Consider the following 20,898-nt stretch of genomic DNA (forward strand, 5'->3'; position numbering starts at 1 on the left):
TATAAACTGTGGTTTTACGGTTCGGTGTCTCTGCAGAGGGCCTCAGGGACACACGGAGACCATGATGCGGATTCAGAGGAACACAGAGAATCCCGGAAGCGCGTCCTCGTGAGCAGTGACAGTCACACATGTGCACACGCGTGAACACACATATAGACCCTCTCACATACCGGGCAACGTACGTGCCTAACATTCTGCAGTCGTGCTGTCAGACAAACATTGAGTTCTCAGTAAGGCTGGAGGTCCTTGGGAAGCAGGGTCCGGGCTCGAGCCCAGGTTAACATTCACATGAATCACGTTCTCTGCAGACCCCGGTCCAATTCCGAAGCCTGCGTGATTTCTGTCCACTTCTCAGGTGCAGTTGCTGGGCAGGGGTAGCTGTCAGGAAAGGCAAGAAGAGTTTCGCGTTGTGTGATGACTGGAGGTGCTAAGGAGAACTGGAAAAGTGAGGTGGGGGCAGGTTGCTAAGCATGGTCCTGGATGACTCAGGAAGGTAGGCGTTCACCCACCCTAAGATGTGCCACTGGATATTAGGTTTTCCTCAGACGGGCCCAGTGTCTTCAAGAGTAGATTGACTGTTGCTCTTGCAGAGTGGCCTGAGGGCTGTGGATTCCCCAGGGTTTTGGAGTACTACGAGGTCATGGCTGCTCTGGAGACCTGCATGGCATGTGCAGTTGTGTTGTGCAGCGTCCCAGCACGTGCTTGGATCGATGATGACACCCTTGTATGCATTCCTTGGAAAATCTGAACAAAATGAGTGAGAACACTCTACCGTCTCCTCATCGAGTCTGAGGTCCAGCACGTTTCTTCTCTCGGGCATAGGGGACAGTGAGGAGCGGGGTAGGTAACCTGCGTAGAGCTGTGATCCCATTGCCGGAGGCATGACGCCCAAAGGGTGTCTTGCAGGACGTAGAGAAAATAGATATGCTGATGTGTCTGTGCCGCTCTCCTGGAGGATAGGTGAGTTATGCGTACATGCCCTTTGGGCACTTTGTTACCTTGTTTGGGAATGTGCAAAGCTAAAATTGTTTTTCCCACAGGGCATGATGTGTCCGGCCCGTGAGGCTCGCAGGACTTTTTTTTTTTTTTTTTTTTAAACATCTTTATTAGGGTATAATTGCTTTACAGTGGTGTGTTAGTTTCTGCTTTATAACAAAGTGAATCAGCTATACATATACATATGTTCCCATATGTCTTTCCTCTTGCGTCTCCCTCCCTCCCACTCTCCCCATCCCACCCCTCCAGGCTGTCACAAAGCCCCGAGCTAATATCCCTGTGCCTTGCGGCTGCTTCCCCCTAGCTATCTACTTTACTACGTTTGTTAGTGTGTATATGTCCATGACTCTCTCTCGCCCTGTCTAAACTCACCCTTCCCCCTCCCCATATCCTCAAGTCCGTTCTCCAGTAGGTCTGCGTCTTTATTCCTGTCTTACCCCTAGGTTCTTCATGACATTTATTCCCCTTAAATTCCATATATATGTGTCAGCATAATGGTATTTGTCTTTTTCTTTCTGACTCACTTCACTCTGTATGACAGACTCTAGGTCTATCCATCTCATTACAAATAGCTCAACTTCATTTCTTTTTAAGGCTGAGTAATATTCCATTGTGTATATGTGCCACATCTTCTTTATCCATTCGTCCGATGATGGGCGCTTAGGTTGTTTCCATCTCCGGGCTATTGTAAATAGAGCTGCAATGAACATTTTGGTACATGACTCTTTTTGAATTTTGGTTTTCTCAGGGTATATGCCCAGTAGTGGGATTGCTGGGTCATATGGTAATTCTATTTGTAGTTTTCTAAGGAACCTCCATACTGTTCTCCACAGTGGCTGAACCAATTCACATTCCCACCAGCAGTGCAAGAGTGTCCCCTTCTCTCCACACCCTCTCCCGCATTTATTGTTTCTAGATTTTTTGATGATGGCCATTCTGACTGGTGTGAGATGATATCTCATTGTAGTTTTGATTTGCATTTCTCTAATGATTAATGATGTTGAGCATTCTTTCATGTGTTTGTTGGCATTCTGTATATCTTCTTTGGAGAAATGTCTATTTAGGTCTTCTGCCCATTTTTGGATGGGGTTTTTTGTTTTTTTGTTATTGAGCTGCATGAGCTGCTTGTAAATTTTGGAGATGAATCCTTTGTCAGTTGCTTCATTTGCAAATGTTTTCTCCCATTCTGAGGGTTGTCTTTTGGTCTTGATTATGGTTTCCTTTGCTGTGCAAAAGCTTTGAAGTTTCTATAGGTCCCATTTGTTTATTTTTGTTTTTATTTCCATTACTCTAGGAGGTGGGTCAGAAAGGATCTTGCTGTGATTTATGTCATAGAGTGTTCTGCCTATGTTTTCCTCTAAGAGTTTGATAGTTTCTGGCCTTACATTTAGGTCTTTAATCCATTTTGAGCTTATTTTTGTGTATGGTGTTAGGGAGTGATCTAATCTCATACTTTTACATGTACCTGTCCAGTTTTCCCAGCACCATTTATTGAAGAGGCTGTCCTTTCTCCACTGCACATTCCTGCCTCCTTTATCAAAGATAAGGTGTCCATATGTGCGTGGGTTTATCTCTGGGCTTTCTATCCTGTTCCACTGATCTATCTTTCTGTTTTTGTGCCAGTACCATACTGTCTTGATTACTGTTGCTTTGTAGTATAGTCTGAAGTCAGGGAGCCTGATCCCTCTAGCTCCTTTTTTCGTTCTCAAGATTGCTTTGGCTATTCGGGGTCTTTTGTGTTTCCATACAAATTGCGAAATTTTTTGTTCTAGTTCTGTGAAAAATGCCAGTGGTAGTTTGATAGGGATTGCATTGAATCTGTAGATTGCTTTGGGTAGTAGAGTCATTTTCACAATGTTGATTCTTCCCATCCAAGAACATGGTATATCTCTCCATGTATTTGTATCATCTCTAATTTCTTTCATCAGTGTCTTATAATTTTCTGCATACAGGTCTTTCGTCTCCTTAGGTAGGTTTATTCCTAGATATTTTATTCTTTTTGTTGCAATGGTAAATGGGAGTGTTTTCTTGATTTCACTTTCAGATTTTTCATCATTAGTATATAGGAATGCCAGAGATTTCTGTGCATTAATTTTGTATCCTGCTACTTTAGCAAATTCATTGATTAGCTCTAGTAGTTTCCTGGTAGCATCTTTAGGATTCTCTACGTATAGTATCATGTCATCTGCAAACAGTGACAGCTTTACTTCTTCTTTTCCGATTTGGATTCCTTTTATATCCTTTTCTTCTCTGATTGCTGTGGCTAAAACTTCCAAAACTATGTTGAATAAGAGTGGTGAGAGTGGGCAACCTTGTCTTGTTCCTGATCTTAGTGGAAATGCTTTCAGTTTTTCACCATTGAGGATGATGTTTGCTGTGGGCTTGTCATATATGGCCTTTATTATGTTGAGGAAAGTTCCCTCTATGCCTACTTTCTGGAGGGTTTTTATCATAAATGGGTGTTGAATTTTGTCGAAGGCTTTCTCTGCATCTATTGAGATGATCATATGGTTTTTCTCCTTCAATTTGTTAATATGGTTTATCACATGGATAGATTTGCGTATATTGAAGAATCCTTGCATTCCTGGAATAAACCCCACTTGATCATGGTGTATGATCCTTTTAATGTGCTGTTGGATTCTGTTTGCTAGTATTTTGCTGAGGATTTTTGCATCTATGTTCATCAGTGATATTGGCCTGTAGTTTTCTTTCTTTGTGACATCCTTGTCTGGTTTTGGTATCAAGGTGATGGTGGCCTCGTAGAAGGAATTTGGGAGTGTTCCTCCCTCTGCTATGTTTTGGAAGAGTTCGAGAAGGATAGGTGTTAGCTCTTCTCTAAACGTTTGATAGAATTCACCTGTGAAGCCATCTGGTCCTGGGCTTTTGTTTGTTGGAAGATTTTTAATCACAGTTTCAATTTCAGTACTTGTGATTGGTCTGTTCATATTTTCCATTTCTTCCTGATTCAGTCTTGGCAGGTTGTGCATTTCTAAGAATTTGTCCATTTCTTCCAGATTGTCCATTTTATTGGCATAGAGTTGCTTGTAGTAATCTCTCATGATTTTTTTAATTTCTGCAGTGCCAGTTGTTACATCTCCTTTTTCATTTCTAATTCTATTGATTTGAGTCTTCTCCTTTTTTTTCTTGATGAGTCTGGCTAGTGGTTTATCAATTTTGTTTATCTTCTCAAAGAACCAGCTTTTCGTTTTATTGATCTTTGCTATTGTTTCCTTCATTTCTTTTTCATTTATTTCTGATCTGATTTTTATGATTTCTTTCCTTCTGCTAGCTTTGGGGTTTTTTTGTTCTTCTTTCTCTAATTGCTTGAGGTGCAAGGTTAGGTTGTTTATTCGAGATGTTTCCTGCTTCTTAAGGTGGGCTTGTATTTCTATAAACTTCCCCCTTAGAACTGCTTTTGCTGCATCCCATAGGTTTTGGGTCATTGTGTCTCCATTGTCATTTGTTTCTAGGTATTTTTTTATTTCCTCTTTGATTTCTTCAGTGATCACTTCATTATTAAGTAGTGTATTGTTTAGCCTCCATGTGTTTGTATTTTTTACAGATCTTTTCCTGTAATTGATATCTAGTCTCATGGCGTGGTGGTCAGAAAAGATACTTGATACAATTTCAGTTTTCTTAAATTTACCAAGGCTTGATTTGTGACCCAAGATATGATCTATCCTGGAGAATGTTCCATGAGCACTTGAGAAAAATGTGTATTGTGTTGTTTTTGGATGGAGTGTCCTATAAATATCAATTAAGTCCATCTTGTGTAATGTATCATTTAAAGCTTGTGTTTCTTTATTTATTTTCATTTTGGATGATCTGTCCATGGGTGAAAGTGGGGTGTTAAAGTCCCCTACTATGAATGTGTTACTGTCGATCTCCCCTTCTATGGCTGTTAGTATTTGCCTTATGTATTGAGGTGCTCCTATGTTGGGTGCATAAATATTTACAATTGTTATATCTTCTTCTTGGATCGATCCCTTGATCATTATGTAGTGTCCTTCTTTGTCCCTTTTAATAGTCCTTATTTTAAAGTCTATTTTGTCTGATATGGGAATTGCTACTCCAGCTTTCTTTTGGTTTCCATTTGCATGGAATATCTTTTTCCATCCCCTTACTTTCAGTCTGTATGTGTCTCTAGGTCTGAAGTGGGTCTCTTGTAGACAGCATATATAAGGGTCTTGTTTTTGTATCCATTCAGCCAATCTGTGTCTTTTGGTGGGAGCATTTAGTCCATTTACATTTAAGGTAATTATCGATATGTATGTTCCTATTCCCATTTTCTATATTGTTTTGGGTTCGTTATTATAGGTCGTTTCCTTCTCTTGTGTTTCTTGTCTAGAGAAGTTCCTTTAGCATTTGTTGTAAAGCTGGTTTGGTGGTGCTGAACTCTCTCAGCTTTTGCTTGTCTGTAAAGGTTTTAATTTCTCCATCAAATCTGAATGAGATCCTTGCTGGGTAGAGTAGTCTTGGTTGCAGGTTTTTCTCCTTCATCACTTTTAGTATGTCCTGCCACTCCCTTCTGGCTTGTAGGGTTTCTGCTGAGAGATCAGCTGTTAACCTTATGGGGATTCCCTTGTGTGTTATTTGTTGTTTTTCCCTTGCTGCTTTTAATATGCTTTCTTTGTATTTAATTTTTGACAGTTTGATTAATATGTGTCTTGGCGTATTTCTCCTTGTATTTATCCTGTATGGGACTCTCTGTGCTTCCTGGACTTGATTAACTATTTCCTTTCCCATATTAGGGAAGTTTTCAACTATAATCTCTTCAAATATTTTCTCAGTCCCTTTCTTTTTTTCTTCTTCTTCTGGAACCCCTATAATTCGAATGTTGGTGCGTTTAATGTTGTCCCAGAGGTCTCTGAGACTGTCCTCAGTTCTTTTCATTCTTTTTTCTTTATTCTGCTCTGCAGTAGTTATTTCCACTACTTTATCTTCCAGGTCACTTATCCGTTCTTCTGCCTCAGTTATTCTGCTATTGATCCTATCTAGAGTACTTTTAATTTCATTTATTGCGTTGTTCATCGTTGCTTGTTTCATCTTTATGTCTTCTAGGTCCTTGTTAACTGTTTCTTGCATTTTGTCCATTCTACTTCCAAGATTTTGGATCATCCTTACTATCATTATTCTGAATTCTTTTTCAGGTAGATTGCCTATTTCCTCTTCATTTGTTAGGTCTGGTGGGTTTTTATCTTGCTCCTTCATCTGCTGTGTGTTTTTCTGTCTTCTCATTTTGCTTATCTTACTGTGTTTGGGGTCTCCTTTTTGCAGGCTGCACGTTCGTAGTTCCCGTTGTTTTTGATGTCTGTCTCCAGTGGCTAAGGTTGTTTCAGTGGGTTGTGTAGGCTTCCTGGTGAAGGGGACTAGTGCCTGTGTTGTGCTGGATGAGGCTGGATCTTGTCTCTCTAGTGGGCAGGTTCACGTCTGGTGGTGTGTTTTGGGGTGTCTGTGGCCTTATTATGATTTTAGGCAGCCTCTCTGCTAATGGGTGGGGTTGTGTTCCTGTTTTGCTAGTTGTTTGGCATAGGTTGTCCAGCACTGTGGCTTGCTGGTCGTTGAGTGAAGCTGGGTGCTGGTGTTAAGATGGAGGTCTCTGGGAGATTTCCGCCATTTAATATTATGTGGAGCTGGGAGGTCTCTTGTTGACCAGTGTCCTGAAGTTGGCTCTCCTACCTCAGAGGCAGAGCCCTGACTCCTGGGCTGGAGCACCAAGAGCCTTTCATCCACACGGCTCAGAATAAAAGGGAGACAAAGTAGAGAGAATTAGTTGAAGTATGAGGAAAGAAAGAAGGAAAGGAGGAAAGGAAGGAAGGAAGAAAGAAGCAAAGAAGGAAAGAAAGGAGGGAGGGAGGGAGGGAGGAAGGAAGGAAGGAAGGAGGGAAAGAAGGAGAAAATGTAGAGAGAATTAGTAGAAGTATGAGGAAAGAAAGAAGGAAAGGAGGAAAGGAAGGAAGGAAGAAAGAAGCAAAGAAGGAAAGAAAGGAGGGAGGGAGGGAGGGAGGAAGGAAGGAAGGGAGGAGGGAAAGAAGGAGAAAATGTAGAGAGAATTAGTAGAAGTATGAGGAAAGAAAGAAGGAAAGGAGGAAAGGAAGGAAGGAAGAAAGAAGCAAAGAAGGAAAGAAAGGAGGGAGGGAGGGAGGGAGGAAGGAAGGAAGGGAGGAGGGAAAGAAGGAGAAAATGTAGAGAGAATTAGTAGAAGTATGAGGAAAGAAAGAAGGAAAGGAAGAAAGGAAGGAAGGAAGAAAGAAGCAAAGAAGGAAAGAAAGGAGGGAGGGAGGGAGGGAGGGAGGAAGGGAGGAAGGAGGGAAAGAAGGAAAAAAGAAAGAAAGAAGATACAGTAAAAATAAAATAAAGTATAATATAGTTATTGAATTAAAAAATATTTAGAAAAAAAAAAGGGCCGGATAGAACCTTAGGACAAATGTTGGAAGCAAAGCTACACAGAGAAAATCTTACACAGAAGCATACACATACACGTTCAGAAAAAGAGGTAAAGGGGGAAAAATCATAAATCTTGCTCTCAGAGACCACCTCCTCAATTTGGGGTGATTCGTTGTCTAAAGGAGGGAAGGAAGGAAGGAAAGAAAGAAAGAACGAAGGTAAAGTATAATAAAGTTATTACAATTAAAATTAATTATTAAGAAAAAAAAATTTTTTTTAAAAAACCATGGATGGATAGAGCCCTAGGACAAATGGTGGAAGCAAGAGTATACAGACAAGATCTCACACAGAAGCATACATGTACACATTCACAAAAAGAGGAAAAGGGAAAAAAATCACAGATCTCGCTCCTAAATTCCACCTCTTCAATTTGGGATCACTCCCTGTCTATTCAGGTATTCCACAGATGCAGGGTATATGAAGTTGATTGTGGAGCTTTAATCCGCTGCTTCTGTGGCTGCTGGGAGAGATTTCCCTTTCTCTTCTTTGTTCTCACAGCTCACAGGGGCTCAGCTTTGGATTTGGCCCTGCCTCTGCGTGTAGGTCGCTGGAGGGCGTCTGTTTTTTGCTCAGACAGTATGGGGTTAAAGAAGCCGCTGATTCGGGGGCTCTGGCGCACTCAGGCCGGGGGGGAGGGAGGGGCACTGCCTGCGGGGCGGGCCTGCGGCGGCAGAGGCCAGCGTGACGTTGCTCCAGCCTGAGACCCGCTGTGCGTACTCCCGGGGAAGTTGTCCCTGTATCCCGGGAACCTGGCAGTGGCGGGCTGCACAGGCTCCGTGGAAGAGGGGTGTGGAGAGTGACCTGTGCTCGCACACAGGCCCCTTGGTGGCGGCAGCAGCAGCCTTAGCGTCTCCCGCCCGTCTCTGGGATCCGCGCTTTTAGCCGCGGCTCGCGCCCGTCTCTGGGGTTCGCGCTTTTAGCCGCGGCTCGCGCCCGTCTCTGGAGTTCCTTTAAGCAGCGCTCTTAAACCCCTCTCCTCGCGCACCAGGAAACAAAGAGGGAAGAAAAAGTCTCTTGCCTCTTCGGCAGGTGCAGGCTTTTCCCCGAACTCCCTCCCGGCTAGCCGTGGTGCACTAACCCCTTCAGGCTATGTTCAAGCCGCCAATCCCAGTCCTCTCCCTGCGCTCCGTCCAAAACCGAAACCCGAGCCTCAGCTCGCAGCCCCGCCCGCCCCGGCGGGTGAGCAGACAAGCCTCTCGGGTTGGTGAGTGCCGGTCGGCACCGATCGTCTGTGCAGGAATCTCCCCGCTTTGCCCTCCACACCCGTCGCTGTGCACCACTCCGCGGTCCCGAAGCTCCCCCCTCCGCCTCCCGCAGTCTCCACCCGCGGAGGGGCTTCCTAGTGTGTGGAAACTTTTCCTCCTTTACAGCTCCCTCCCACTGGTGCAGGTGCCGTCCTTATTCTTTTTTCTCTGTTTTTTCTTTTTTTCTTTTGCCCTACCCAGGTACGTGGGGAGTTTCTGGCCTTTTGGGAGCTCTGAGGTCTTCTGCCAGCCTTCAGTAGGTGTTCTGTAGGAGTTGTTCCACGTGTAGATGTATTTCTGTTGTATCCGTGGGGAGGAAGGCGATCTCCGCGTCTTACTCTTCCGCCATCTTCCCACAAAACCTCGCAGGAATTTCAAAGAGCCAGAGATTTATCTGGAGAAGTCTGTTGGTGGAACAGCAACGCGGACACTGTTGCGATGCCGGGTACGCTGCCGCAGACAGGCACTGTGCCCTTTGAAGTGTCCAGGTCCCCTTGAGTGGCAGAGGTCTTCCGTTGGCAATCTGTTTTTGGTTCTCGGGGACAGTGCCTTTGGTCTCTGTGAGGTCCTCGGTAGTGTCACTGTGGCAGTGGAGAAGTGCCAGGATCCGTGGGGTAGGGTCAGTGTCATCAAAGCAGGCATGTTACAATCTCTCACCCCTGGTGTACAGTGTCCCCCTTTTTGCACGGTATCTGTGGCTTCTAATAGGGTTGAGTTGCCCCGTGGGCAGGAGGAGGCCACGGAGGACGGGGCTGGCCAGGATTTGTGCGTTTCCTCAGGGTTCAGGGCCGCCAACCCTGCTGGGTGGGTGCTGACAAAACATGGCAGGGATGGTAGCCTAGTTTCGGCTGTGGGTTCTGAACAAGAGTTATGGTTGCTGAAGCCCACCAATTCCTGTGGTGGGCATTCCTATGGGTCCACAGAAAGTGATTTGGCCTAGTTGGCCAGAATTGGCACATAGGCCGAATTTCGTTAGCCCCTTGAGTGGTGCCGGGCTGCATCTTGCCTGGAGCCTGCTGCAGGTCAGAGTCAGCCCAACCAGCAGAGGTTGTCTTGCCTCCGGGAGTGCTGGAAGTGGCCCCAATTGCACATCAGACATGCTACTAGCTGGCAGCTTCTCCGGGTCCACGTATATGTCACACCCACGGCCGGGAGGCAAGCCTGGTTAGGTCTTTGTGCTTTGATCACAAGGCTAGGCTGTGGGAGAGCGGGAATCCGTGGCCTACTTCAACAGCCTCCGGGTTTCAGAGTTCGCATTCAGCCTCTTGAAGCTTGAAGGGGTCTTTCTCCATTCAGGGGTGTCTGTGTCCAATGCCAGCATTCTGTGTATAAACTGTGGCTTTTACGCTTCGGTGTTTCTGCAGAGGGCCTCAGGGACACACGGAGACCAAGATGCAGTTTGAGCGGAACACAAAGAAGCCCAGAAGCACGTCCTCGTGAGCAGTGACAGTCACACCCACGCACACACGTGAACACACACATAGACCCTCTCACATGCCGGGCAACGTACGTTCCTAACATCCTGCAGTCGTGCTGTCAGACAAACATTAAGTTCTCAGTAAGGGTAGAGGTCCTTGGTAAGCAGGGTCTGGGCTCAAGCCCAGGTAAACATTGGCATGAATCACGTTCTCTGAGGACCCCGGTCCAATTCTGATGACTGCGTGATTTATGTCCACTTCTCAGGTGCAGTTCCTGGGGAGGGGTGGCCGTCAGGAAAGGCAAGAAGACGTTCACGTTGTCTGATGACTGGAGGTGCTAAGGAGAACTGGAAAAGTGAGGTGGGGGCCGGTTGCTAAGCATGGTCCTGGATGACTCAGGAAGGTAGGCGTTCACCCACCCTAAGATGTGCCACTGAATATTAGGTTTTCCTCAGACGGGCCCAGTGGCTTCAAGAGTAGATTGACTGTTACTCTTGCAGAGTGGCCTGAGGGCTGTGGATTCCCCAGGGTTTTGGAGTACTACGAGGTCATGGCTCCTCTGGAGACCCGCATGGCATGCGTGGTTGTGTTGTGCAGCGTCCCAGCACGTGCTTGGATCGATGATGACACCCTTGTATGCATTCCTTGGAAAATCTGAACAAAATGAGTGAGAACACTCTACCGTCTCCTCATCGAGTCTGAGGTCCAGCACGTTTCCTCTGTCGGGGGTAAGGCACAGTTAGGAGTAAGGGCCATCGTCCCCTCCTGACATGCATGCAAATACCACCCAGGGCTCCAGCATTGGAGGGGTTCCTGTCTGAGGGTGGTCCGTGTCTGCGCATAAACTGGGTCGTCTATGAATCCCAGGTCCCAGTTGAAAGGCCGTTGAGGGAATGTGAGGGGGCAGTCTCACCTGCTGATCTTCAGAGTCGGAGTGTGGGCTGAGGTAGGTTCAGTGAGCTTGCAGCTTGGGAGGTATGTTTTGGCCAGTGTCACGGTTTGTGCGTGCTGCTTTGGGGGTTAATTCTGGAAGCCAAAATGAGAAAGCTTCCCTGGTTGGAGCCCGGAGACTCAGGCCAGGCCTGTGGCCCTCCCTGTTTTTGCATTTGTCATGGTGAAGTTCTTGAGTGCCCAGTGGGGCTGGAGCAGTGGGTGTGTGGGGGCTGACGTTGGGCATCGGCGCAAGGGGGCTGATGGATTAGGCCTCGGTGTTGCGCTTGTCAGCTCCTGTATTGGAATTCCTGGCACAGGGTTTTCCCCCCGTGGGTCATCATGGAGTGGGGTGAGATCCGAGTGTTGCATTTAAGCCTGCGTCGTGGCTGATGGTCTGGACAGGAAGGTAAGGCATGGAAAGGACAGGTCCTACGTGATGTTGTGGCATAGGCTGTCATCATTGGGTTGCAGGCTCTGGCCTCGGCTTCTCAAGGATTTGTCATGTACTTGATGGGCTGGCATCACCTGCCTATGGAGAGGATGGCTTTGGCGGTTCACGTGGATGCGATGAGGTAGGTAACCTGTGTAGACTTGTGATCCCGTTGCTGGAGAAATGATTCCCAAAGGGTGTCTTGCATAAGCTAGAAAAGATCGATATGCTGAGGAGTGTGTGCCGGCCTCATTGGGGTAGGTGAGTTATGCAAACATGCCCTTTGGCCACTTTGTTCCCTAGTTTGGGAATGTGGAAAGCGAAAGTGTTTTTCCCGGAAGGCGTGACGCGGCCGGCCCATGAGGTACGGATGCCTATCTAACAGCCAGAGGTTTATCCGAAGCAGTCCGTTGGCATGGTAGAGATGGGCGCACTGTTGTGATGCCAGGTGTGCTGACCTTGACAGCCACTGTGCCCTTACTGGCTTCCAGGTCCCCTCTCATGGCAGAGGTCTTCCGTTGGAAGTTTGTGGTCCTCGGGGACAGTGCCTTTGATCTCTGTGAGGTCCTCGGTAGTATCGCTGTGGCAGTGGAGAAGTGCCAGAATGCATGGTGTGGGTTTGGCATCATCAAAGCAGACATGCTTGCGGTTTGTCTTCCCTGGTGTATAGTGTCCCCGTGTTCGCATGTTATCTGTGGCTTCCAGTAGGGTCGAGTTGCCGTGTGGGCAGGAGGAGGGCAGTGAGGACAAGGTTGCTCAGTGTTTGAGCGTTTCCTCGGGATTCAGGGCTCTGAATCCTGTCGAGGGGGAGCTGGCCGAGACGTGGCTGGAAAGGTGGCCTAGTTTCTGCTGTGGGGTTTGAACCTGGGTCGTGGTTGCTGAAGACCACCTCTTGCCGTGGTGGGCTTTCCAACAGGTCCACAGAAAGTGATTTGGCCTAGTTGGTGAGAAGTCACACTTGGGCTGAAGTCCTTTAGACCCCTGAGAGGTGCCGGGTTGCATCTTGCCTATAGCCAGCTGCAGGTCATTGTCAACGCCATCCATGGGAAGTTCCCTTGCTTCCAAAAGCGCTGGGAGTGACCCCAAGTGCACATCAGATGTGTTAGTAGCTAGCAGGGTCTCTAGGTCCACGTAGATGTGACACTCACGGCTGGGAGGCAGATCTCCTCGAGTCTTTGTGCTTTGGTCAGAAGGCATGGCTGTGGGATAGCGGGAGTCCGTGGCCTATTACAACAGCCTCTGGGGGTCAAAGTTCTCATGTGGCTTCTTGAAGCTGGTAGGGATGTTTCTCCATTCAGTGGGGTGGTCCAAAGCCAGGGTACTGTGTATAACCTGTGACTTTTACTATTCAGTGTCACTGCAGAGGGCCTCAAGGACACACAAAGACCAGGACGGGGATGCAGAGGCTGACACAGAAACCCACAAGCGCATCATCATGCGTAGTCATAGTCACGCACGTGCACACGCAGGAACACACGCATACACCCTCACACACAACGGCCAACGTACATGCCTAACTTCCTGCAGTCATGCTGTCAGACACACTTTCAGTTCTTGGTAAGGGATAGAGGTCCTTGTGAAGCAGGTTCAGGGCTCCAGCCCAGGTAAATGTTCGCATAAATCATGTTCTCTAAGGACCCAGGTTCACTTCTGAATCCTGCGTGATTTCCGTCCACATCTCAGGTGCAGTTTCTTGGCAAGGCTGGCCGTCAGCAAAGACAAGAGGACGTTTGCGTGGGCTGACGACTGGAGGTGCTGAGGAGAACTGGAAGAAGTGAGGCGGGCCCACGTTTCCGAGCGTGGACGTGGATATTTCAGGATGGTAGGTATTCAACCACCACAACATGTGTCATTGGATATTAGGTTTTCTTCTGACGGCCCCAGTGGCTGCAAGAGTAGATTGACTGTTGCTCTTGCAGAGTGGCCTGAGGGCTGCGGATTGCCCAGGGTTTTGGAGTACTAGGAGGTCATGGCTCCTCTGCAGACCCGCATGGCATGCCCGGTTGTGTTGTGCAGCGTCCCAGCACGTGCTTGGATCGATGATGACACCCTGGTATGCATTCCTTGGAAAATCTGAACAAAATGAGTGAGAACACTCTACCGTCTCCTCATCGAATCTGAGGTCCAGCACGTTTCCTCTCTCGGGTGTTTCAGACAGTGAGGAGTGAGGGCCAGCGTCCCCTGCTGACATGCATGCAAACACCACTCAGGGCTCCAGAATTGGAGGTGCTACTGTCTGAGGTTCGACTGTGTCTGCCCGTAAGCTGGATCATGTATGAATATCAGGTCGCTGCTAGAAGACCGTTAAGGGAATGCGAGTGGGAAGGCTCTCATGATGGTCTTCAGAGTTGGATTGTGTGCCGGTGTAGGCCCAGTGAGCTTGCAGCTTGGAAAGGTGTGCTTTGGCCGGGATCACGCTTTGTGCACGCTGCTTCGGTGGTTAATTCTGGAAGCCAAAATGTGCAAGCTTCCCTGATTGGAGCATGGAGCCTCATGCCAGGCCTGTGTGGCCCTCCCTGTCTTGAGTTTGGTGTGTTGAGGTTCTTGAGTGCCCGGTGGGGCTGGAGCAGTGGGTGGGTGTGGGCTGGAGTTGGACGTTGGCGGAAGGGGGCTGATGGATTAGGCCTCAGTGGTGCCCATGTCAGCTCATCTACTGCAGCTTCTGGCACAGTGTTTGCACTAAGTGGGTCATCGTGGAGTGGGGTTAGGAAGGAGTGCTGCATTTAAGCCTGCGTGGTGACTGCTGGCCTGGAGAGGAAGGTGAGGTATTATGAGGACATGTCCTGTGTGATGTCGTGGGATGGGCTGTCATCATTGGGTTGCAGACGCTGGCCATGGCTTCCCAAGCATGTGTCCTGTTTGTGGTGGGCTGGCATCAGATGCCTATGAAGGGGATGGCTTTGGCATCTCATGAGGATTCGGTGAGGTAGGTAACCTGTGATGAGTTGAGATTCCGTTGCTGGAGGGATGATTCCCAAAGGGTGTCTTGCGGGACCTAGAGAAGATGGACATGCTGAGGCATTTGTGCTGGCCTCCTTGGAGGAAGGTGAGTTATGCGAACATGCCCTCTGGCCGCTTTGTCCCATGTTTGGGAATGTGCAAAGTGAAAGTTTTTCTCCCGGAGGGCATGATGCGGCCGGCCCGTGTGTCATGCAGGCCTTTCGAACAGCCAGAAGTTTACGCGGGACAGAGATGGGGGCACTGTTGCTATGCTAGGTGAGCTGCCGTGGACAAGCACTGTGCCCTTTCAGACTTACAGGTCCCCTCGCGTGGCAGAGGTCTTCTGTTGGAAGTCTGTCTGTGGTCCTCGGGGACAGTGCTTTTGATCTCTGTAAGGTCCTTGGTAGTGTCACTGTGGCAGTGGAGAAGTGCCAGAATGCATGGGGTGGGGTCGGTGTCATCAAAGCAGACATGTATGTGGTCTGTCTTCCTTGTAGTACAGTGACCCCGTGTTCGCATGATGTCTGTGGCTTCAAGTAAGGTCGAGTTGCCCTGAGGGCAGGAGGAGGGCACTTAGGACGAGGCTGTCAAGCATTTGAGCATTTCCTCCGGTTTCAGGGCCGAGAAACCTGCCGGCTGGGCGATGGGGAGGTGTGGCCGGGAAGATGATCTAGTTTTGCCGTGGGGTTCCAACCTGGGTTATGGGTGCTTAAGCCCACCACTTCCCACGTTGGGCATACACATGGGTCCACGGAACACGATTTGGCCTAGTTGGCGAGAATTGGCATTTGGGCCAAATTTCGTTAGGCCCTTGAATGGTGCCAGGCTGCATCTTGCCTGTAGCCATCTGCAGGCCGGTTTCAGCCCGCCCATAGGAGTTTCCCTTGCTTCCGGAAGATGTGCTGTTAGCTGGCAGGATGTCCATGTCCACACACATGTGACACCCACGGCCGGTAGGCAGGTCTCATCTAGGTTCGTGCTTTGGTCAGAGGCATGGCTGTGGGAGAGTGGGAGTCTGTGGCCTATTTCTACAGCTCCTGGGGGTCACAGTTCTCATAAGTCTCTTGCAGCTCACAGGAGCCTTTCTTTTTCTGTTGGGAGTCCAACCAGGGTGTTGTGTATAAACTCTGGTATTTACTGTTGGAGGCCTCTGCAGAGGGCCACAGGGACACACAGAGAGCAAGACGCGTTTTCAGAGGCACACGCAGGAACCCACAATCGCGTCCTCGTGCGCAGTCGCAGTCACACACGCCCACGCGCGTGAATACACACATACAGCGTCTCACACACTGGCCACTGTACGTGCCTAACTTCCTGCAGACATGCTGTGAGACACAAATCAGTACTCGGTAAGAGATATAGGTCCTTGGGAAGCAGGTTCAGAGCAGAAACCCAGGTAAATATTCGCATGGATCATGTTCCCTGAGGACCTCGGTCCACTTCTGAAACCTCTGTTATTTCTGTCCACTTCTCAGGTGTAGTAGCTCGGCAAGGCTGGCTGTCAGCAAGAAGAAGATGACCTTCGCATACTCTGATGACTGGATGTGCTAAGAAAACTGGAAAAAGTGAGGCGAGTGCATGTTGCTGATCATGGCCGTGGATAACTCAGGACGGTAGGCATTCACTCACCCTAAGATGTGCCATTCTATATTAGGTTTTCCTCAGATGGGCCCAATGGCTGCAAGAGTGGATTGATTGTTGCTTTTGCTGAGTGGCCTGAGGACTGTGGATTCCCCAGGCTGTTGGAGTACTCCAGGGTAATGGCTCCTGTGCAGAGCCCCGCGGCAGCCCGGTTATGTTCTACAGCTTCCCAGCAGAGCTTGCATCGATGACGACACCCTTGTATGCATTCCTTGGAAAATCTGAACAAAATGAGTGAGAACACTCTACCGTCTCCTCATCGAAACTGAGGTCCAGCACGTTTCCTCTCTCGGGGGTAGGGCACAGTTAGGTGTGAGGGCCATCGTCCCCTCCTGACATGATGCAAACACCACCCAGGTCTCCAGCTTTGGAGGGGTTTCTATCTGAGAGTGGACCGTGTCTGCACATAAACTGGGTCGTCTATGAATCCCAGGTCCCTGCTGAAAGGCCGATGAGGGAATTTGAGGGGGCAGGCTCAACTGCTGATCTTCAGAGTGGGAGTGTGGACTGGGGTAGGCCCATTGAGCTTGCAGCTTGGGAGGTGTGTTTTGGCCAGTGTCACGGTTTGTGCGTGCCACTTTGGGGGTTAATTCTGGAAGCCAAAATGAGAAAGCTTCCCTGGTTGGAGCATGGAACCTCTGGCCAGGCCTGTGGCCCTCCCTGTCGTTGCGTTTGGCGCATTGAGGTTCTTGGGTGCCTGGTGGGTCTGGAGCAGTCGGTGGGGCTGGCTGGGGTTGGACATTGGCAGAAGGGGGCTGATGGATTAGGCCTCAGGGGTGCCCATGTCAGCTCATCTACTGCAGCTTCTGGCACAGTGTTTGCACTAAGTGGGTCATCGTGGAGTGGGGTTAGGAACGAGTGCTGCATTTAAGCCTGCGTGGTGACTGTTGGCCTGGAGAGGAAGGTAAGACATTATGAGGACATGTCCTGTGTGATGTCGTGGGATGGGCTGTCATCATTGTGTTGCAGATGCTGGCCACGGCTTCCCAAGCATGTGTCCTGTTCGTGGTGGGCTGGCATCGGCTGCGTATGAAGGGGATGGCTTTGGCAGTTCATGAGGATTCGGTGAGGTAGGTAACATGTGATGAGTTGAGATTCCGTTGCTGGAGGGATGACTCCCAAAGGGTGTCTTGCGGGACCTAGAGAAGATAGACATGCTGAGGCGTGTGTGCCCCTCTTCTTGAGGATAGGTGAGTTATGCGAACATGCCCTTTGGCCGCTTTGTCCCTTGTTTGGGAATGTGCAAGTGAAAGTTTTTCTCCTGGAGGGCATGACGTGGCCGGCCCGTGTGTCATGCAGGCCTTTCGAACAGCCAGAAGTTTACGCGGGGCAGAGATGGGGACACTGTTGCTATGCTAGGTGCGCTGCCATGGACAGGCACTATGCCCTTTCAGAGTTACAGGTCCCCTCGCGTGGCAGAGGTCTTCTGTTGGAAGTCTGTCTGTGGTCCTCGGGGACAGTGCTTTTGATCTCTGCAAGGTCCTTAGTAGTGTCGCTGTGGCAGTGGAGAAGTGCCATAATGCATGGGGTGGGGTAGGCGTCATCAAAGCAGACATGTATGTGGCCTGTCTTCCTTGGTGTACAGTGACCCCATGTTCGCATGATGTCTGTGGCTTCAGGTAAGGTCGAGTTGCCCTGAGGGCAGGAGGAGGGCACTTAGGACGAGGCTCTCAAAAATTTGAGCGTTTCCTCCAGGTTCAGGGCTGAGAAACCTGCCGGCTGGGCGCTGGCGAGACATGGCCGGGAAGATGGTCTAGTTTCTGCTGTGGGGTTCCAACCTGGATTATGGTTGCTTAATCCTACCACTTCCCGTGGTGGGCATACCCACGGGTCCACAGAACGTGATTTGTCCTATTTGGCGAGAATTGGCTTTTGGGCCAAATATCGTTAGCCCCTTGAGTGGTGCCAGGCTGCATCTTGCCTGTAGCCATCTTCAGGTTGGTTTCAGTCCACCCATAGGAGTTTCCCTTGCTTCCGGAAGCACTGGGAGTGGCCCAAGTGCACATCAGATGTGCTGTTAGCTGGCAGGATGTCCATGTCCACACTCATGTGACACCCACGGCCGGTAGGCAGGTCTCATCTAGGTTCGTCCTTTGGTCAGAAGGCATGGCTATGCGAGAGCGGGAGTCTGTGGCCTATTTCTACAGCTCCTGGGGGTCACAGTTCTCATAAGTCTCCTGCAGCTCACAGGGGTCTTTCTTTTTCTGTTGGGAGTCCAACCAGGGTGTTGTGTATAATCTCTGGTATTAACTATTGGAGGCCTCTGCAGAGGGCCACAGGGACACACAGAGAGCAAGACGCGTTTTCAGAGGCACACCAGGAACCCACAATCGCGTCCTCGTGCGCAGTCGCAGTCGCACACGCCCACGCGCGTGAATACACACATACAGCGTCTCACACACTGGCCAATGTACATGCCTAACGTCCTGCAGACATGCTGTGAGTCACAAAACAATAATCGGTGAGGGATAGAGGTCCTTGGGAAGCAGGTTCAGAGCAGAAGCCCAGGTAAACATTCGCATGGATCATGTTCCCTGAGGACCTCGGTCCACTTCTGAAGCCTCTGTTATTTCCGTCCACTTCTCAGGTGTATTTGCTCGGCAAGGCTGGCTGTCGACAAAAAGAAGACCTTCACGTACTCTGATGCCTGGATGAGCTAAGGAAAACTGAAAAAAGTGAGGCGGGCGCATACTGCTGAGCATGGCCTTGGATTACTCAGGACGGTAGGCATTCACTCACCCTAAGATGTGCCATGCCACATTAGGTTTTCCTCAGATGGGCCCAAAGGCTGCAAGAGTGGATTGATGTTTGCTTTTGCTGAGTGGTCTGAGGACTGTGGATTCCCCAGGCTGTTGGAGTACTCCAGGGTAATGTCTCCTCTGCAGAGCCGCATGGCCTGCCTGGTTATGTTCTGCAGCTTCCCAGCATGTATTCAGATCGATGATGACACCCTTGTATGCATTCCATGGAAAATCTGAACAAAATGAGTGAGAACACTCTACAGTCTCCTTATCGAAACTGAGGTCCAGCACGTTTCCTCTCTCGGGGTTAGGGCACAGTGAGGAGTGAGGGTCATCATCCCCTCCTGACATACATGCAAATACCACCCAGTACTCCAGCATTGGAGAGGTTTCTGTCTGAGGGTGGACCGTGTCTGCACATAAACTGGGTCGTCTATGAATCCCAGGTCCCTGCTGAAAGGCCGATGAGGGAATGTGAGGGGGCAGGCTCACCTGCTGATGTTCAGAGTCAGAGTGTGGGCTGAGGTAGGTGCAGTGAGCTTGCAGCTTGGGAGGTATGTTTTGGCCAGTGTCATGGTTTTTTTGTGCCGCTTTGGGTGTTTTTTCTGGAAGCCAAAATGAGAAAGCTTCCCTGGTTGGAGCCCGGAGACTCAGGCCAGGCCTGTGGCCCTCCCTGTTTTTGCGTTTGTCATGGTGAAGTTCTTGAGTGCCCAGTGGGGCTGGAGCAGTGGGTGTGTGGGGGCTGACGTTGGGATTCGGCGCAAGGGGGCTGATGGATTAGGCCTCGGTGTTGCGCTTGTCAGCTCCTGTATTGCAATTCCTGGCACAGTGTTTTCCCCCCGTGGGTCATCGTGGAGTGGGGTGAGATCCGAGTGTTGCATTTAAGCCTGCGTCGTGGCTGATGGTCTGGACAGGAAGGTAAGGCATGATAAGGACAGGTCCTACGTGATGTTGTGGCATGGGCTGTCATCATTGGGTTGCAGGCTCTGGCCTCGGCTTCTCAAGGATTTGTCATGTATGTGATGGGCTGGCATCACCTGCCTATGGAGAGGATGGCTTTGGCGGTTCACGTGGATGCGATGAGGTAGGTAACCTGTGTAGACTTGTGATCCCGTTCCCGGAGAAATGATTCCCAAAGGGTGTCTTGCGTAAGCTAGAAAAGATCGATATGCTGAGGAGTATGTGCTGGCCTGCTCGGGGTAGGTGAGGTATGCTAACATGCCCTTTGGCCACTTTGTTCCCTAGTTTGGGAGTGTGCAAAGCGAAAGTGTTTTTCCCGGAAGGCGTGACGCAGCCGGCCCATGAGGTACGGATGCCTGTCTAACAGCCAGAGGTTTATCCGAAGCAGTCCGTTGGCATGGTAGAGATGGGCGCACTGTTGTGATGCCAGGTGCGCTGACCTTGACAGCCACTTTTCCCTTACTGGCTTCCAGGTCTCCTCGTGTGGCAGAGGTCTTCCGTTGGAAGTTTGTCTGTGGTCCTCGCGGACAGTGCTTTTCTCTGTGAGGTCCTCAGAAGTTTTGCTGTGGCAGTGGAGAAGTGCCAGGATGTATGGTGTGGGTTCGGCGTCATCAAAGCAGAAATGCTTGTGGTCTGTCTTCCCTGGTGTACAGTGTCCCCGTATTCGCATGTTATCTCTGGCTTCTAGTAGGGTCCAGTCGCCATGTGGGCAGGAGGAGGGCAGTGAGGACAAGGTTGCCGAGTGTTTGAGTGTTTCCTCGGGATTCAGGGCGCTGAATCCTGCCAGAGGGGAGCTGGCCGAGATGTGGCCGGAGAGGTGGCCTAGTTTTAACCGTGGGGTTTGAACCTGGGTCATGGTTACTGAAGACCACCTCTTGCCATGGTGGGCATTCCAACGGGTCCACGGAAAGTGATTTGGCCTAGTTGGCGAGAAGTCGCACTTGGGCTGAAGTCCATTAGACCCTTGAGAGGTACCGGGTTGCATCTTGTCTGCAGCCAGCAGCAGGTCATTGTCAACGCCATCCATCGGAGGTTCCCTTGCTTCCAAAAGCGCTGGGAGTGACCCCAGGTGCACATCTGATGTGCTAATAGCTAGCAAGGTCTCTAGGTCCATGTAGATGTGACACTCACGGCTGGGAGGCAGGTCT

General features: G+C 49.6%; 5 non-coding genes across 5 annotated transcripts; all 5 read left to right on the plus strand.

Annotated features, from left to right (window-relative positions):
- Positions 1–704: 704 nt before the first annotated feature.
- LOC136119569 (small nucleolar RNA SNORD116) lies at positions 705–797 on the plus strand. The gene has a single exon (XR_010655553.1). It is a non-coding gene; the product is annotated as a small nucleolar RNA SNORD116 (small nucleolar RNA).
- Positions 798–10,719: 9,922 nt separating this feature from the next.
- Positions 10,720–10,812, plus strand: LOC136119570 (small nucleolar RNA SNORD116). Its single transcript, XR_010655554.1, has one exon. It is a non-coding gene; the product is annotated as a small nucleolar RNA SNORD116 (small nucleolar RNA).
- Positions 10,813–13,501: 2,689 nt separating this feature from the next.
- LOC136119560 (small nucleolar RNA SNORD116) lies at positions 13,502–13,594 on the plus strand. The gene has a single exon (XR_010655544.1). It is a non-coding gene; the product is annotated as a small nucleolar RNA SNORD116 (small nucleolar RNA).
- A 2,636-nt stretch (positions 13,595–16,230) lies between these two features.
- LOC136119583 (small nucleolar RNA SNORD116) lies at positions 16,231–16,323 on the plus strand. The gene has a single exon (XR_010655565.1). It is a non-coding gene; the product is annotated as a small nucleolar RNA SNORD116 (small nucleolar RNA).
- A 2,660-nt stretch (positions 16,324–18,983) lies between these two features.
- LOC136119598 (small nucleolar RNA SNORD116) lies at positions 18,984–19,076 on the plus strand. The gene has a single exon (XR_010655578.1). It is a non-coding gene; the product is annotated as a small nucleolar RNA SNORD116 (small nucleolar RNA).
- The last annotated feature ends 1,822 nt before the right edge of the window (positions 19,077–20,898 follow it).

The sequence above is a fragment of the Phocoena phocoena genome, chromosome 2, assembly GCF_963924675.1.
Source record: "Phocoena phocoena chromosome 2, mPhoPho1.1, whole genome shotgun sequence".
Classification (NCBI taxonomy): Eukaryota; Metazoa; Chordata; class Mammalia; order Artiodactyla; family Phocoenidae; genus Phocoena; species Phocoena phocoena.